Source organism: Pelecanus crispus, chromosome 18 (genome assembly GCF_030463565.1).
Source record: "Pelecanus crispus isolate bPelCri1 chromosome 18, bPelCri1.pri, whole genome shotgun sequence".
Classification (NCBI taxonomy): Eukaryota; Metazoa; Chordata; class Aves; order Pelecaniformes; family Pelecanidae; genus Pelecanus; species Pelecanus crispus.
The window spans coordinates 8,092,283-8,097,542 of record NC_134660.1 but is presented as its reverse complement, the minus strand read 5'-3'; the positions used below and the strand labels follow the sequence as shown (position 1 = coordinate 8,097,542).

At 53.2% G+C, this 5,260-nt stretch overlaps 1 pseudogene; it reads left to right on the top strand.

Annotated features, from left to right (window-relative positions):
• The first annotated feature begins 712 nt into the window (after positions 1-712).
• LOC142595182 (feather keratin Cos1-1/Cos1-3/Cos2-1-like) lies at positions 713-1,531 on the top strand (annotated as a pseudogene).
• The last annotated feature ends 3,729 nt before the right edge of the window (positions 1,532-5,260 follow it).

Below are 5,260 nucleotides of genomic sequence, written 5' to 3'. Positions count from 1 at the left end.
CAAGTAAAGCTCATGCACATCAGTGTGGAGTCACAGACAAATTTCTTCTCCTACCTGCATCCACGTAAATCTGGCTGCAGATAAGTGCACACAGGACAGGAACACACGTAAGAACACAACCAGTTATGGGCTATGCTGAGGACACCTGGGGACAACTGGGGCAATGCTAGAGCATTGTGGGGAAGGACAAGGCCCCAGGCATGCCCATGGCATCACCTGTGTGCTCACAGACTGCACAGATGGAGTGAGTCAAAACAGGTCAGAATTTTTTCCTGAGGGCAGTGTTAGGCAGGATGGGGTCAAAACCTAGGAGCACAATGCACACGCCTGGGGAGGCAACAACAAGTGAGCATTGGGGTGATGTGAGGAGGGAGGGAAAGATAAGGACATAGGATGTCCTCATGCATGGGAGCCCACGGTGTTCAGCTGAGGACAGCTGGACCTTCTTCCTGAGAACACCACTGCAAACAGCCCCACCGCAGTGACCCAGTCTGACGTCACCTGCTTGCTCTGGACCCATCCAGCGCTTGAGCTGAGACTTCTGCCAGCACTGCTGCATTCCTGTCCTACAAATGCTGGGGCCTCTCATCCGAGGGCTCAGAAGAAGCTTTCGTTGGGAAATGGGCATGGCACAAATCTGGAAATGAAAAGGCATCAGTGCAGGAAACCAAAGCACAGCCCATGTCATTAGCTGCGCTGGTTTGCATTCAAGATGAGCTTGTCCGAGAATTGCTACCTCTGCCGCGGGTGCCTCTGGTCCTGCGGCAACGAAGGGCAGGTATAAAAGGCAGCGCAAGTGCCTGCTCTCTCATCCACTTCTCTTGCCTCCTTCTGCTTGGCAACCAGGTGAGTCTGAAGCCCCTTCTCCTCCTCTTCCAAACTGAGATCTCTCCCTGATGGACCTCTCAGCTGATATTGGCTCTGTTCTTCGCTGCATTTCAGATCTTCTGGTCATGGGAGAGGGAAGTGGGGAGAAGGTCTGGTTAGAGAGAGGCTGGGATGTGGCTGCGGGGGCTTTTGGCTCATGAATTAGGAGAGAGTGTCCCTGGGCCAGGCTGCTCTTTGTAGGGCAATGGAGACCATGTGGCTGCTGGCACAGTGTCCAGCTCCCTTCTTAGTAGTACCTTGCCTCCTTTGTCACTGTGTAACCAGGCTGCTTCTCACCCATCTTTGTGTTCTGCTTCCCCCCTGCCCTCTCTCCCAGGTGCATCTCCAGCCCAGAGACATGTCCTGCTACAGCCCGTGCCTGCCCTGCCAGCCCTGCGGCCCGACCCCGCTGGCCAACAGCTGCAACGAGCCCTGTGTCAGGCAGTGCCAGAACTCCACCGTCGTCATCGAGCCCTCTCCTGTGGTGGTGACCCTGCCCGGACCCATCCTCAGCTCCTTCCCACAGAACACCATTGTGGGCTCCTCCACCTCTGCTGCTGTTGGCAGCATCCTCAGCTCTGAGGGAGTGCCCATCTCCTCTGGGGGCTTTGACCTCTCCTGCATTACCAACCGCTACTGTGGCAGAAGGTGCCTCCCCTGTTAAAGATGCTTGGGAAAAACCCAGGGAGACACCTTGAGGAACTCAGAACATGGTGCTGGGCACAGGATTGATCTTTTTCATGTTGTTTTCAGCATAGCTGACCGGCCTTGCCTTTCTCTCCCTTTGCTTTGTTTGCTTTGGTTTGCAGTGGCAGCAAGGTTCCCTCAAGGCAAGCCTCATAGGAATCATCTGTCTCCTCTTTAGTCTCATTAAAGTTCTGGTGCATTCAAGCCTGGCGTCCATGTGGTCCTTCCCTCTGTGGACACTCCCCAAGGTGCACAGGAGACGGGTGTTGCTCAGGGGTGGAAGGGAGGTGAGGTCACAAGGAGGCCCCTCTCCTTCAGAAGGACTGAAGACCAAAAGGCAGGCTGTGTGCATCTGGCTGGTGGCAGGGACATGGCTGGCCGGTTCCCTGCCTCCTGCTCTGCATACAAGACTCACCTCCCAGTTGGCTCTCTATGGCCACAGGCACATCTGCCACTTCTTCAGTGTTCTGCCAGCCCTGCTGGCCATGGCTTGTGCTGGCACTTCTGCAAACAAGGCTGTGATTATCTGCAGTGTTGGCAGTGGCTGCTGCTACCTCTCCATCTTCACTTCTTACAGGCGCAGAGCAAGAGCGATCCTGTGGCTCTGCTGTGCAGAAGGCAGGCACAGAGCTGCCTCAACCTGTGCTTCCCATTTCACTGCTGTGGCCTGTTCCTATGGCCCATGGGTCTTCATGGGAAGTGACCTCAAAAGGGTCACTAGACAGGGCACTGCTTGTTCTTTACATGGCTCTTACTCCCCTACACCTTTCGCACACCCTAAGAAACAAGGATGGGAAAGCTGCTGGTATTTGCTCATCTGCAATACACAACTGGCAGGGTTGTAGTGTTTGACAGCTGAAATGATGACTCAATCTGTTGCCATGTGAAGAAAATGCTCTAAAGCTCAACTTACCAAAAGGGGGTAACCATTCTGTGGATCATATCTGCACAGGGTCCTGTGCCGTGGAAAGTGGGCAACACTTTTTCCTTGTGCTGTGGGAGTGACTGAGCACTGGCATAGGTATGCCAGGGAGTTTGCTGAGCCTCCCTCCTCAGAGAGATTAAAACCCCACCTAGACACAGGCCTGGGCAACTGGCTCTAGCTGGTCCTGCTTGAGTAAGGGGGGTGGACCACATGACCTCAGCCAGCAATGAGCCCTCATCTACTCAGCCTTCCTTTTGCTGCCAAGAGGCTCAGAGGTACCTGTCTACATTCCCTTCACCTGCCTTGCACGTTTCCACTGCATGAAAAGCTTTGGCTTTTCCTGACTCACCTTTGTGCACATTGCAGAGGACCATCCTTGTGCTCTGAGGACGCTGTCCTTGGAGGTTAGCCAGCTCTCCTGGGACCCTCTGTGCTCCAGGGCAGTTTCCCATGGCATCCTGCCAAGCAGGTAGGTCCCTGCTGAGACTAAGATGTGCCCTTCTGAAGTTGGGGGCAGAAGTCATCCTGTTTGTCTTGGTCAGTCTCTGAGGATCTTCAGAGGCACAGCCTCATGGTCACTGCAGGGAAGGCTGCCCTTGAACCTCACATCATCCAACAGTTCTTCCTCATTTGGGAGTCGCAGGTCTAACGGAGTCTGTCTTCTAGTCCCTTCATGGATTGCCTGCATCAAAAATTTGTCTTCCAGATGCCCTAGACATGTCCTGCTTTGCTTGTGCCCAGCCACTTTGCTCCTGCAGCAGATACTGAGGTGGGAGAAGCCAGCCATGAGTAGCAGGGCCTGTGACTGTGAGGCTTTCCCCAAGTGCCTGACATCAGGAGGCATCATCTGCCTCCTCTTCTTGAGCAGGAGGTGTGTAGCAGACATGTAACTACACCACCACCTGTGTCACAGCGGTAGTGTCAGAGCCTCCCCTGGCATGCTGTCCCCCATGCACACCTCTTCTAGCCCTTGTGGTCTCCCTGTTCTTCAGTCTACGGCACACCTCCCCCTCCATACCTACTTTGAACTCCTCCTTCCAAGGGTAGCAGCTGTTTGCAAAGACACTCTTGCCCTCACCTTGCCAAACCCTGTCTGCTCCTGGCCAGCAGTCCTCACTCTTCCAAGGGGGTCCCCTGGGGACAGAAGCCAAAGCTGCTGAGTGCTGCCACACCCCGCTCCTGCCATGCACGCTGCCCACATGAGCTCTCGAGGGAGAGGGATTCTCTTCTGACTTCTGTGCTGTGCTTTACACCTCATTCTTAGTAAATAAAATGGATCAAGATCCCTTCAGGGAACATGTCCTTCCAGCCCTGTGGGACCAGCTCAGATTCCAGACATCCTCATGTAGGAGCTTATTCCACCCAAACTCCCTGCCCTGCAGGGGTGAACCTTAGAGCCATCTTTGTTACTGGCATAATTCATAGAATTAGCTGTATAGAATATGTATCTATACATAGAATTCATCAAATCATAGAATGGTTTGGGTTGGAAGGGACCCTGAAAGAACATCTAGTCTAACTCGCCCACCATGGGCAGGGAAATCTCTCATTAGGTCAGCTTGCTCAAAGCCCCATCTAACCTGACCTTGAACACTTCCAATGTTGGGGCATCCACAACACCTCTGGGAAACATATTCCAGGGTCTCACCACTTTCATCGGAAAATATTTCTTCTTCATGCCCAAGCTAAATCTACCCTCTTTCAATTTAAAGCCACTGCCCCTTGTCCTGTCACTACAGAGCCTGGCAAAATGTCTTTCTCTCTCTTTCTTACAAGGCCCCATTAAGTATTGAAAGGCCACAAGAAGGCCTCCCCAGACACTTTCCCCTCTCCACACTCAACAACCCCCACGTCTCTCACACTTTCTTCATAGGAGATGTGTTCCAACCCTCGGGACCTGCTCTAACAGTCTCTACAGACTCTTCCCACAGTCAGTGAAGAGACCTCAGCTCACACACAGGACTTATCCCATCCCACAGCAGATGTGCACAGTAAATGGGACAAATCATCTTTCTGGACACACTGATCCTGCAACTGAGCGATCATGGCCTCTACACTCCCCAGCTGGCATAATCCCACAGCAGGGCCTGCCTACCTGGTCACGTGTGCATGGCTTGCTTCATCACGCGGTCAGAAGGGAACCCACAGGCTGTCCTACCAGAGCCTACAAGCACCTCCATCCCATGGCTAAAGCCCACATCCATATCCATGGTACTCAGGGACAGACAGAGAGCAGGGAAAGGGCTTTGGTGTGGGCAGATGGGCTCAAGCTGGGCACGTTACTCTCATCACCTGCATCTCCCACTCTCACCCAGTGCCGAGCAGTCTTCCCTCAGCCACGCTGAACCCTTGCAAAAAGGACACACAGAAGAGGACTCTGTTCAAGTCCAACACTGTGCAGTGGTCGTGGACAGTGTAGACAGCCTTTGTTTGGGTGCCTTGAGTCTTCTCCATTAACTCAGGTGACTGGACGTCTAGATCTGTGTGTGTGTATGTGTGTTGTCTAATCCAGCCGTTCAGTCTATCTTCAGTGTCCTTCACTCACAGAGTCCTCTGCCCATGCTGATGTGTTTTGCACTGGAAATTCTTGGGCCTCTCATCCTGTCATGCAAAATACGCCTTCACTGGGGAATGTGCTTGCCATGAAGCAGGAAATGAAAAGCTGCAATCGAGGAAGCCAAAACACAGCCCATAGCATTAGCTGGCATGTCTTGCATTCAAGATGAGCTTGTCAGAAAATAACCACCTCTACAAGGGATGCCTCTGGCAGCCTGGGGCAGG